Below are 12,836 nucleotides of genomic sequence, written 5' to 3'. Positions count from 1 at the left end.
CCGCTCTCCTCCAAGGTTCCGGCCATACCCACCTCCCTCCTCCTCACTTTCATTTCCTACCTTGGGCCTGCATGCATGGTGTTTCCCCTGCCTGGGATGCTTTCCCTGCCTCTTCCTCTTTTTTATCCCTACTCACTTGTATGAGCCACTACTTGTGTCCTGAATCTTTCCCTGACTCACCCCAAAAGGGTCAACCATTCCCTCCTTTACCTCTCCACTGTAGTTTGTACACTCCTTTCTCCTAGACAGCTAGTCCAAGATTAGAGAGGTTCCCATTCACTTTTGTGTGCCCAGCACGGAACATGAACCTATTAGGACATAGTAACTGTTTTAATTTATTTATTTATGTTTTATTTTTAATTAACAAGCAATAATTGCAAATATTTATAGCATGCATGATGTTTCAAGGCATGTATAGATGGTGGAATGATCAAATCAGGATAATTATCCTATCTATTACTGCAAATATTTATCTTTTTTTTGGAGATGGGGCCTTACTGTGTTGCCCAGGCTGGAGTGTAGTGGCTCGATCAGTTTACTGCAGCCTCAACCTCCCTGGTCTCAGGTGATCCTCCCACTTTAGACTCCCAAGTCACTGGGACTACAGGTGCACATCACCACATCTGGCTAATTTTTTTGTTTTTTTTTTGTAGGAATGGGGTTTTGCCATGTTGCCCAGGCTGGTCTTGACCTAATGGTCTCAAGCAATCTGGCTGTCTCAACCTCCCAAAATGCTAGGATTATAGGTGTGAGCCACTGCACCTGGCCCAAATATTTATCATTTCTTTGTGGTGAGAACATCTAAAATCCTCTCTTTTTGCTATTTAAAAATATACATTATTAAGATTGGTCACCATGCTGTTGCAATACAGCATCAGACCTTATTCCTCCTCCTGTCTGACTGAAATCCTGTACCAGTTGACCAGCATCTACTCTGTCTCCATCCACCATGTCGCACCCCCGACTCTGATAACCACCATCCTACACTCTGCGTTTATGAGTTTGTTTTAGAGTAAGAAGAAGAAAGGAAGAGTGGGAGGAAGAGAGCATCGTAAGGGAGGTGTTTACTTTTGCAGCCGGGTACTCTAGAGGAAAACGGCAGGGTGAGCTCAAAACTATGAGCCAGCTTTGGCCTCTCTCATAAAATCATTTCATCTTCAATTTTTAAATGAAATCAAAGAAAAAAATATCATAGAACTATTACATTCCAGACCAGAAGAGGCCTTAGAGACCACCAAAAATAGCTTCCTTTTTTTTTTTTCTTTTTTTTTTCTTTTTTTTTTTTTTTAAGTGATTTTAAACACAGGCCTATTTTCACTATACGATGGTGATTTAGCCTCACTTTATTACCTGGATTCCTTGCCTTTCTGTTATTTCATTTTCACTGTGTATCATCAATTTTGATCTCTGCCATTTCTTTTTGGATAATATTTTGATCTTCTTTCTCTTACCCACAGTGATTTTTATCTGCCTACATTAAGGAAATCCTATTGTCAGTGAAAGACACTTATTTCTAATGCCATGTATTTTGGGAAAGTATTTCATAAGAAAACATACCATATTTTATGTACATGTTTTGAATATAAATTCTGAGAAATAAAACTTTTTAATATATTTGGGGGATGGGGAGGATAGCAAAAGCAAATTGTGATTACAAAAATAATTAGAAGGGGATGGGTGTTGTCTCAAGGAATGCCTTCGGGAAGTTTGATTTTAACCAGAGCAGCACAACTGTTTGCATTACCATGAAAAACCCACATTCATTTATCTAATCTAAGATTACTAATGATGAAATAGGGACAAATTCGGTTACAAAGTTGTTTAGCTCCCTAGCTTGTCTAATTTATGAAATGTGGGTACCTTTCATTATGTATTAAAGCCTTTGAATAAAAAGTCCTCCTTCCATAAGTGAATCTGCAACATATAAAGAGCCCGTCAAGTGGCACTGTGGCTTTAAGAGGGGCTCCTGGCACAACAAGGAGGAGGAAGACACTGGCCAGGGATGAGACAGATCCCAGCCCACATTTGTGCCCCTGTTGAAGGCAGTGTTCCTAGCACTAATGCGTGGAACAAGCTAGTTGATAAATTTTCATTTTATTTCTTTTATAATCCTACATAAGTCATCACTTTAAAGAGAATGGTAAAACACTGAAGTGTAGTTTATTTTTATTTTTACTTTGGCATTACAACACTCTTAGGTGATTAAAACTAATGCTTTTTTCATCTTCAGTTTTTATCCCTAACCTTTTGGAAATGGTATTCAATGAAAACAGGTAAATAAACTAATAGCATTCAAAAACATTTTGCTTTGAAAAACTGTATTGTATGCCTCTTTTTGAAAATCACTGTCAAACAGGCACATTTACTAAGTGCTGGCCAAAATGTCTGTGGTACCAAGGGACATGTCTAAGGAAAAAGAAATCTTACAGCATCGGTGAGACAGGATAAACAAAACTGGAAATAAAACCCCAAATAAAGAGGATGCTTAATCTTTTTTTTGAAACAGAGTCTTGCTCTGTTGCCCAGACTGGAGTGCAGTGGCGGGATCTCAGCTCACTGCAACCTTCGCCTCCCCGGTTTAAGCTATTCTCCTGCCTCGGCCTCCTGAGTAGCTGGGACTACAGGCACACGCCACCATGCCTGGCTAATTTCTGTATTATTTTAGTAGAGATGGGGTTTCACCATATTGGCCAGACTGGTCTTGAACACCTGACCTCAGGATCCAACTGCCTTGGCCTCCCAAAGTGCTGAGATTACAAGTGTGAGCCACCACTCCCAGCCAATACCTAATCATTTTAGGATTGCATGGGCTTAGTGGTGTTTGAAAAGTGAATCCTAGCCCACTTTTGTCCACCTTGTCAGGTTCAGAACTGAGCTACTCTCCACAGGCTTCCTATTCTGCAGTGCTACATTACAGCGTCCAGAGGCATGCCAGTCCCTCAACTCTCTGTGTTCTTGCAGATGACCTTCCTCATCCTGGGGTGCCTTTGCATTTCAGACACCATTTCCTTTGGGAAGCCTTTCCTGGTTCACCACCCTAAGCGGGTTAGGTAAGTACTCCTGAGTTTCCTCAGCCCTTATATGTAAATCTCAGTTTTGTCAATTGCCATGGATTGCCAGGGAATTATTTCTTAATGTCTACTCTCCAAATATACTTCATTCATTGATTCATTCATTCAATAGACAGTGGTGCTGGGAAAATAAAGGCAAGACTCAGTACTTACTGCCTAAAGGTAGCTCAAAGGGCATAGGGGTGACAGATTAGCACCCCAACATTTACAATCCTGTGTAAAAAGTGACATAAAAGCCTGATGGTACTGTTTAGGAGGGCACTTCACCTGGAGTGGAAGTTGGGGAAGTGTCAGGAAAGCTTCCTGGATGGTGCTGTGGTTTGAATATTTGTCCCCTCCAGAATGCCTAGACACTGCTGGTGGGAATGTAAATTAGTACAATCTCTTGGAAAACAGTGTGGAAGTTCCTTAAAGAACTAAAAGTAGACTTACCATTCAATCCAGCAATCCTACTACTGGGTATCTACCCAGAGGAAAAGGAGTCACTACATGAAAACGACCCATCCACATATATGTTTATTGCAGCCTAATTCACAATTGCAAAGATATAGAACCAACCTAAGTGCCCACTGGCTAATGAGTAGATAAATAAAATGTGGTATATATACAACATGGAATACCAATCAGCCATAAGAAGGAACAAAATAATATCTTTTGCAGCAACTTGGATGGAGCTGGAGGCCATTATTCTAAGTGAAATAACTCAAGAATGGAAAACCAAATACAGTATGTTCTCACTTATAAATGAGAAGTAAACTATGAGTATGCAGAGGCAGAGAGACTGATATAATAGACTTTGGAGACTCAGAAAGGAAAGGGTGGCAGGAGAGCATGGAGTAAAAAACTACATCTTAGGTACAATGTATATGACTCAAGTGACAGGTGTGTTAAAATCACTACATAATTCGTCCATTTAACCAAAAACCAATTGTACTCCAAAAGCCACTGAAATTAAAAATGCATATTAAAAAAGAAAAAAGAACATTTATCACCTCTAAATTCTTGTTGAAATTTAATCCCCCACATGGCAGTATTGAGAGGTGGGACCTTTAGGAAGTGATTGGACCAGGAGGGCTCTGCCCTAATAAATGGAATAATCCATTCATGGATTAATGGGTTTATCATGGGAATGGGATTGGTGGCTTTATAAGGGGAGGAAGAGAGATGTGAGCTAATATGCACAGCCCTCTCACCATGTGATGCCCTGTACCACTTCCAGACCCCGCAGGGAGCCCCCACCAGCAAGAAGGCCCTCACCAGATGTCACCCCTTGACCTTGAACTTTGCCTTCATAAGAAAAATTCATTTTCATTACAAATTACTAACTTTCAAGCATATTGTTAGAAGCAACAGAAACAAAGTAAGACAGATGAGGAGACACTTGACCTGAGGCTTGAAGGATGACAGTTTGTCATCTAGGTCATGCTAGAGAAGGTGGGGAATGATGCTCTGTAGAAAGAGGAAATGGGAGTCCAAAGGCACCCTGAGAGGAGGAGGAGGCGCCATTCAGGGTATGACGAATTGGTCTGCATGGCTAGAGAGTGAAGTATTGTGCAGAGAGGGAAGATTTTCTGCCTCTGAGGGTGTGATAATTGAGTCTACGAAAAAATGGACAGTGGGCAGATTAACAGGAAAAAAATATATATTTAAAAAATATTATGTACATATGCACAGGAGTCCCACAAAATCTGAGACTGGAGGAAGAGCCAGATGATTGAAGCTCATATAGTATCCCTGAGCTATGAAAGGAAGCGGGGCTTGGTGCTTCCGGGAGCGGTGGTGATACACGTCATGGGAGGGTGGGGGGAGGGCATGAGTGGCAAGCAAAGGTTGTCTCATTATGCAGATAAACAGTCTCTCAGGTAATAAAAGTTGTTTCAGAGTATCCTATCAAAAGAATCTGTAACAGCCTGTGCCGAAGTCCATCTGGGCAAGGTGTCAACCTTCAGTCTCATCTTCCGATAAGATCTTCCCTGGTTGATGAGAGTCCTATAAAAATCATTTTCCTCTACAGAAGTAAATTTCTTTTACCAAAGGAAAGCTTTTCAGAGCTACTCCTGTGTCTGCAGTGTCTCAGAATAACCGGCTCAAAATATGCCAAAGAAGTATATCCCAGAGTGGCATATTTTGGCCTCCTACGGTCATATTTTGAGGTGTTGTGTTCTGAACCGCCACAGTATGTATAATAGCAGCATGGAAGGAGTTTGGGGTAGGGTACAGAACCCTGATAGGCCATGCTGAGGAATATCCACTTTATTCTGTATATACACTTTACTCATAAATATAGGCTTTATTCATAGACACGTGTTTTGCGGGAACTACAATGGAGGGGCAGCGAAGTCTTGTGAGTATTTTGGAAAGATCATTTCAGAAATGGGATGGGGGCAGAGTAGAATAAAGTGAGTACAGATGCAGAGAGTCCCTTTAGGAGAAAATAGAAGATGGAGGCTCAAACTAAAGAGGTGGCGATGGAATCACAGGGAGGAAACTGATTCTGAGAATATTTATTTAAGGTATTAGCATATTTACTTACTTAAGAGAATCAACAGAGCATGTCCATGGAGGAGGAGGAAGAGGAGTTCAGCTCGGGGAGTGTTGACTCCCAAATGTCAAGGAGACATCAAGAAGGGAAGCCCAGTAGGTAACTAGACACTGGAATCTGAAGCCCAGGAGAGAGGTCTGGGATGGAGGGAATCATCCCAGACTTTGTGTGTAAGTCAAAGCTGAAGCTGGGATCTCCCAGGAGAAGTATGTCAAGTGAGAATAGAAGATGCTGGACATCTGGGGAACAGTACCTAAAGGCAGATGGGAAAAAGAGACCCTGACAAGAGGGTAACAAAAAAGCAGAGAGGCTGAAGAACACTTGGGGAGATGAGTGTCCCGGAAACCAGGGAAGCAGAGTTCACAAAAAGAGTGAGTGATGGAGAATATTAAAGGCAACAGAAGGCATCAGATTAAGTAAGACCTGAGAGGTTCCCAGTATATTTGACAATGAGCTGCTCAGACGTGATCTTTGCCAAAGTAACTCCATGCAGTAGGGCAAGCAGAAGTCATACCCCAGATGGTAGAGGGACGAATGGGGAAGGGGGACTGTAAGAACATGGGAATAGCTTCTAGAGTGTATGCTACTCTCTCTAGAAGATTGACTGTCATGGGAAAATGAATGGAGTCATATAGGCTGAGAGGTTCCTTGACGATATGGAGAGCCTAGCACAGTGCCTGTCCCAACAAAGACACTCAGAGATGTAATTATCTAATGAAAGTTGAAATGATGAATTGCTAAATAACTGAAAAATGAGTCAGAGAAGACTTCTTGTATTCAAAAGCATTTAATTCCTCATTTATGTATCTTGATGAGAGAGGAACAGAAATTAACCAGAGGAGGAAGAAGCACGTGGTCTGGAAGAATGTGTGAGCATTCATGTTGTAAGCAATGGGGAGAGAAAACTGGGGTGAGACCCAGGCATAGGCAACTGGCGTGTGTGCCCCAGAGAGAAAGCAGCTTGCAAAGGGGGAGCTCCCTGCTGGGGAAGTGGACTGATGGAACACAGACAGCACCATCAGGTAATAGATAGCAAACAGTGCTGAGAAATGCCATTGTAATCTAATGCTGGTTATTCGGGGTAACTGCAAAATCCATCTCAGTGCGCTTTCAATCTTACCGATGACCTGTTGTCTAAAGTAATGCATAGTTAATTCTCTGAGGCAGAGATATCTTTTTTCCTGTCAGAAACTACACAAGATATCAAGAAAGTAAGCAACATTTGGAGCAGTATACATTTAAACAGACTGTTAGTAGAAAATATTTAGAGCAAGACCAGACAACATTGGCTGACTTTGTGAAAAGAGATCAGATTTATTAATTTTGTTATTTTATTTTATTTTGAGATAGGCTCTTGCTCTGTTGCCCAGGCTAGTGTGCCATGGCATGACCATAGCTTACTGCAACCTTGAACTCCTGGGTTCAAGTGATCCTCCTTCCTCAGCCTCCTGAGCAGCTGGGACTAGAGGCTTGCCCCACCAGCTGGACTAAATTTTTTTTATTTTTTATTTTTGCAGAGATGGGGACTTGCTACACTGCCCAGGCTGGTCTTGAACTCTTTGCCTCAAAGGATCTTCCCACCTCAGCCTCCCAAAATACTGGGATTACAGGTGTGACCACCATGGCTGGCCTGTATTTGGACAGTTTTTGCAGCAAAGATGAAATAATCATATCTTCCCTACAGAGTTCCTGTGAGAAGTATAGGGGAAAGCCCTTTTAAATGATCAAGGGTGAGCTCTGTGTGTGTGTGTGTGTATCATGACCTAGTTGCTACTAAGGGCTTTGTGCATATCAGTGTGCTTGTCTAGCATGCACTCCTGGTTTTTGTTCGTCTTTCTCTTACCTTCTTGATCAGGTTTGTTCTCTTATTAAATGATACAATATGTGCAAAATGCCTGACATAGCATGTAGAATAGGGGTGTGCATGTTAACAGGAGTAATTGCTAGCGCCGTCCCGTCTTTCCCCCCATATCTCCATCTCTTCCCGTTGGCAATCTACGGTCTGTGGGTGAACCCAGGGACATTCTTCCTTTGCTAGGAATTTTCAGAGGACTGGTGACTCCTGAGCCTGACTTACAGTCTTTTAATTCTGGGCAAGTCACAACTTGAGGGCCTAATTGTAAAACTGATAAAGCCTAGGTTTTGAAATCACCAGCTGAATCAGCATAATCTCCACTGTGCATTTTGCAAAATCCTACAAGGTGTAGCATTAACTAAGATATTTCTAATCAATACAGCTGTCTTTCTGTTAGAAAGCATTGACTCAGACATCAAACCCATGATATTTATTTAGTTCTCAGAAGACTGGCCTTTTAAACATGACCTTTGAGTATTTACATATGAAGGAGTTCAGAAAATGCTGCCCCCAAATATGCAGCTTTGGCAGGCTGGTTACTTTAAACTGAGGGTGCTTGGGGAAGAGCAACTGCAAGAAGGAGCTTTCTCTGAACTTCCTTTTATCTGCCTAAAGACAGATCCTCCAGTCTGTAATCCCAGCACTTTGGGAGGCTGAGGCGGGTGGATCACCTGAGATCAGGAGTTCGAGACCAGTCTGGGCAACAAGGTGAAACCCCGACTCTACTAAAAAATATATATATATATATATGAAAATTAGCTGGGTGTGGTAGCAGCCACCTGTAATCCCAGCTACTTGGGAGACTGAGGCAGGAGAACAGCTTGAACCCAGGAGGCAGAGGTTGCAGTGAGCAGAGATTGCACTCCAGTCTGAGAGACAAGAGCAAAACTCTATCATTCCTCTAAAAGGAGCTCATCTGTCAGGAATGGGAAAACCTGGGATCACGGCAGGCCCAATCACCTGTTCTTCTGCTAGAAAACAACACCTTATTACCTGATCAGCTTTTTAAAATCTGCACAACAAGAGACAACCTTTATTCTTTATACATGTCTCCCGACACTCTCCCATAACTTCACCTGTCCCCACCCCAAGCTCCGAAATCCTGTTCTTTTCTGTAACTCAGGATGCTATACAAGCTTCAATCATCTGACCCTTTGAGCCCAATATTTTGTGAAACTCCCGTGTGAATGCTGGTAATTAAAATGGGTTTTCTTTGTCCTGTTAATCTGCCTTATGGCAATTTAATTCATAGACCAGCCAAAGAACCTAGAAGGGTGGAGGGAAGCTATTTTTTGCTCCCTACATCCAGCAGACGGATACCCAGAGATGTGGGCAACAGTGAGAGGTAGAGGTGGGCTTTGAGGGCAAGGGGTGGGGTGGGGGTGGGGAAGGGCATTAGGCTTCATTTCACAAGGGACTCCAGAAACTGCCCTTAACCCACCCGGCAAGTGCAATGCCTTTTCACGCCGGAGTTTCCTATCTGTTAACTAGGTATGATCATTCTTGCTCCATCACAGGGTGGCTCACGTCTGTGTACATGGCACCCCCACCCACCACAATGGAAATGATATCGTTAGCTCTGACCTTGCATCCGAGCTCCTGAAGCCCAAACTCGGCTTTTCTACGGCCGGATTGCTGGGTGAACAGCGCTCCGTGGAGGGGACCCCCTGCTGCCATCCTGCCCGGTGCCATTGACCGGGGCTTGGGGGCGGAGCAGCTGGGCAGGTTCGCGGGCACCGAGGGCGGCCCAGCTCCCAGCGCCCGCTGGAGCGAGAGCCGGCTGTAGGCGGCTCCTTCCTGTGCAAACTTTTCTGTCCTCTTCCTCCTCCCGCCCTCCGTACCGGCTCCTCGGCGCCCGGCGTCCACCTCCCCGCCCTTCTCGCTGCCTCAGGGTTGCGGCGCGCGGGGCAGAGCCCGGCAGCAGCGGGCAGCGCAGCCCTCGGCGCCGGCCCCACCCGGTGCTCCGGCCCCGCCGCCGGGAGCCGATGGCCGAGGCGGGCTCGCGACCCGCGGGGTCCCCTGGCGATCCGGCCAGGCCGGCGGCGGTCTCAGTCCCGGAGCCTGAGGCACCCGCACCGCCACCGGCGCTTGCCCTGCGCTGGCTGCCCGGGGACCCGAGCCCCCGCGGCCGCTCGCAGAGCGACCTCTCCTCGTCCTCGAGCAGGGGTCGCCCGCTCCGGGTCCACATCTCCGGCTCAGGTAAGGGCGGCTCGGGGCGCTGGCCGGGGAGGGCCGGCCGCGGGCAGGTGGCCGCGAGGGTGACGCGGCCAGCCAGGGGCGCCCGCGGGCACTGGCCAGGCAGGCTGGTGGCGGGGTGGGGTGGGAGACAGGGGAGGGCGGAGGCTGAACTCCCCACACCGCCGCCTCCTTCTCGGCAGCCGGGGCTCGGCGACCCTCTGCGGGAGATGCTAAAAGCAGGCGACCGCTTGGTGCGCTCGGGTGGGCGCGCGCCTTGTGGGGCGAGTGTGCAGCCTGGGTTGGGTGGGGAGCGCTCCCACTCGGCTCCGCGGCGCCAGGCAGCACCGCAGCTTAGCTTCCGAGGCTTTTCCAGCAGAAAGAGGAACCTTCTCGGTTTTCGGCGCGACTTTTGTCCCTTGGAAGGTGCGGCTTCCTCACTTCGTGGGCTGGGGCCAGTGCAGGTCTTGGGAGGCCTCCCAACTGCTCATAGTTCTGAAATAAAGACTCCTTTTGGGGGTTGCTGGAAAGAGGACCCGGCATATGAGTTTTACCTCCTTGCAAAAACCCATGCAGTTGATGGGGAGAGCAGGGGAGAGTTTGGCGGGCTGTTTGTGCATCTCATCCTTTAGATGTTTGAAAAAGCCTCTGCCAGGCGCGGTGGCTCACGCCTGTAATCCCAGCGTTTTGGGAGGCCGAAGGCCGGCGGATCACTCGAGGTCAGAAGTTTGAGACCGGTCTGGCCAACATGATGAAACTTCGTCTCTACTAAAAATACAAAAAATTAGCTGCTGTGGTGGCGCATGCCTGTAGTCCTAGCTACTCAGGAGGTTGAGGCAGGAGAATCACTTGAACCCGGGAGGCGGAGGTTGCAGCGAACCAAGATCACACCACTGCACTCCAGCCTGGGCGACAGAGTGAGACTCTGTCTCACCAAAAAAAAAAAAAAAAAAAAAAAAAAAAAAAATCTCAAGCCCCCTTTGCAGTAGCACAGCCCATTGCGTCCTCAGAGGCTGCCCTGTGCCCAGTGTACCGGGACCGACAGAATCAGGAACTCAGCAGAGGCTGATGCTGTCAGCCGTTTTGTGTGACATTGGGCAAATCACTTAACCTTGTCTCTCCTATCTCAGTATTGAGAGAGGTAACGATAGTTTGGTACTACCGCATCGGGAGTTTATGCGGATTAAATCATCATTTTTAAGCTGCTTTTGAACAAGGCATTAGCCTAAGAACTGTAGGACTGTTTTTAGAAAGTTCACCACATGTGTCAAGTTTCCACAAGTTTTGTGATGTGCAATCTATGTAGGATGCATGGGAGCTGGGAAACTACAAATGAAGCTAGCATCAAAACTACCTATAGCAGCAAAAGCCCCTGCCAGCGTGAATGTGTGCAGTACCCCCTACCACTGCCAAGGTTTTCAGTCTCTGTGCTCCGGGATCAGGCCTTCTTTGGGTTCCAACTCAACCTCACCTAAAACTTCCTGTTCAAAAAAGCACATTTCCATGCCTCTAACTCCGCTTCAGCTGGCTGACTCTCTTTCTCACCATAACCTTCTGTCTTCTTATTCTTATCATTTTGTTTTTGCCACCCAACATGTGTACTTGAAACACCTAAAAAGCATTGCAGATCACATTGGATGAAACGAGTCAGAACTCTTAAAGTGGAGGTAGTGGGATACTGATCACAGGATTTACGTAAAGAGGCTTCTTCTGAATTTGCATTGTGGAAAGCGTTGAGTCCAAACATGTTTTTACCACGTGCTCTCGGTGTCTTGGCCAAACTGAACTCGAGCCATGGATTATTTTGATTGATTTTTACAAAGATTAACTGTTCAGAGACTCTAAAGAGACCACTGAGAGTTCATCCAGTTGGTGATTGTAGATAAAGTATAGCTTGTATCAGCATTTTTCATTTTCATAGATGGAAATCATGGCCTGTGTGCTGAAAAAGGATAGGAAAGACATTTAAAATCTGAGTGTACCAAGTGTACATCCTGTGAACTGTGGGCTCCAATTTATGAAATTATTTTACTTCCAAGGACTCTTCGTCTTTTCTGTGTCCTCTTAACGGATGCTAGGAAGTGACACCTTTCAGCTCAGTTGTCTCCTGTGTCACAGGATGCTGACACACGTGTAGAAGAGTGAACTTTCATGTGACTGATTTCATTTTAAAAACTGAGCCTTGGATCCCTTTAAGAGCAGACTAAATGTGATCAGGAGCTCCCTGCTTTTAGAGTCAGAGAGAAAAAGAATGAGCAGGTCTTTCACTGACACACAGAGTGTTTCCCCAGACTACCTCACAGTCTCTGCAGCCTTGGTAAGCCATGCAGGATGGATCTGAGAATCAGCAAGATGACCGTGCTGGGATCTCTGACTTATCTTAAAGGCACAATAAGAAAGTTACATACCTGGTAAAAACATTCCCTTGGCCTGACGCTATAGTAGCCCCATTTCCAGCCTTTCCCCAGAAGTTCTAGGCACACACAGAGGCAGCACCGAGAGCAAGGTCATATGTGGCTTTGCCAAAACAGCCAGCATCTGTGGCCTCATCACGGAATCTCAGGACCCACCCCAGACCTGCTTAATCTGAATCTGCATTTTAATAAGATCCCCAGGTTCTTAGATACCTTCCAGTTTGAGAAGTGCTACTCTACCACACGGGCTTTCAAACTTGGCTACACATAGGAATTGCTTGGGGAGATAACAACAAAACAACTTGTGGCTGGGTCCCACACCTAGGGATTCTGCTTAATTGGCATCAGGTGCAGCCTGAGCATCAGATGATGCTAATGAGTAGTAAAGTTTGAGAATCGCTGTCCTGTAGCATATATGTCACCCTGGCTTGCCGCCGTATGTGTGGTGATACCGTGGTACAAGCGTAAGGTTAAAGAATGTGTTTTAGTATCTTCTCACATCCCTATTGCTACAACCCCTCTTCTACTGCGGCAGCCTCCCAAGCAGCCATCTTCAGCCTATTTTTGATTCCAGCTAGTTGTCAAATGTTTCTTCCTAAGGGATAATTTCTAATCATGAGTTAACTCCCTGCTATAAGTCCTTAGAATAGTGTTGAGAAGAAAAGGAAATCACCTTTTGCAGTGACAGTGGCCTAAAAGGGAGAAGAAGAAGGGGAAGAAAGAGTGCTTGCCAAGAACGGTCAGAGAACAGCCTCCCTCCAGAACCACCTACCATCCTT

The sequence above is a fragment of the Aotus nancymaae genome, unplaced genomic scaffold (genome assembly GCF_030222135.1).
Source record: "Aotus nancymaae isolate 86718 unplaced genomic scaffold, 86718_ANA_hifiasm-v0.15.2.pri h1tg000040l, whole genome shotgun sequence".
NCBI classification, from domain to species: Eukaryota; Metazoa; Chordata; class Mammalia; order Primates; family Aotidae; genus Aotus; species Aotus nancymaae.
The sequence above is the reverse complement of the archived record's forward strand: the minus strand, read 5'-3'. Positions refer to the sequence as shown.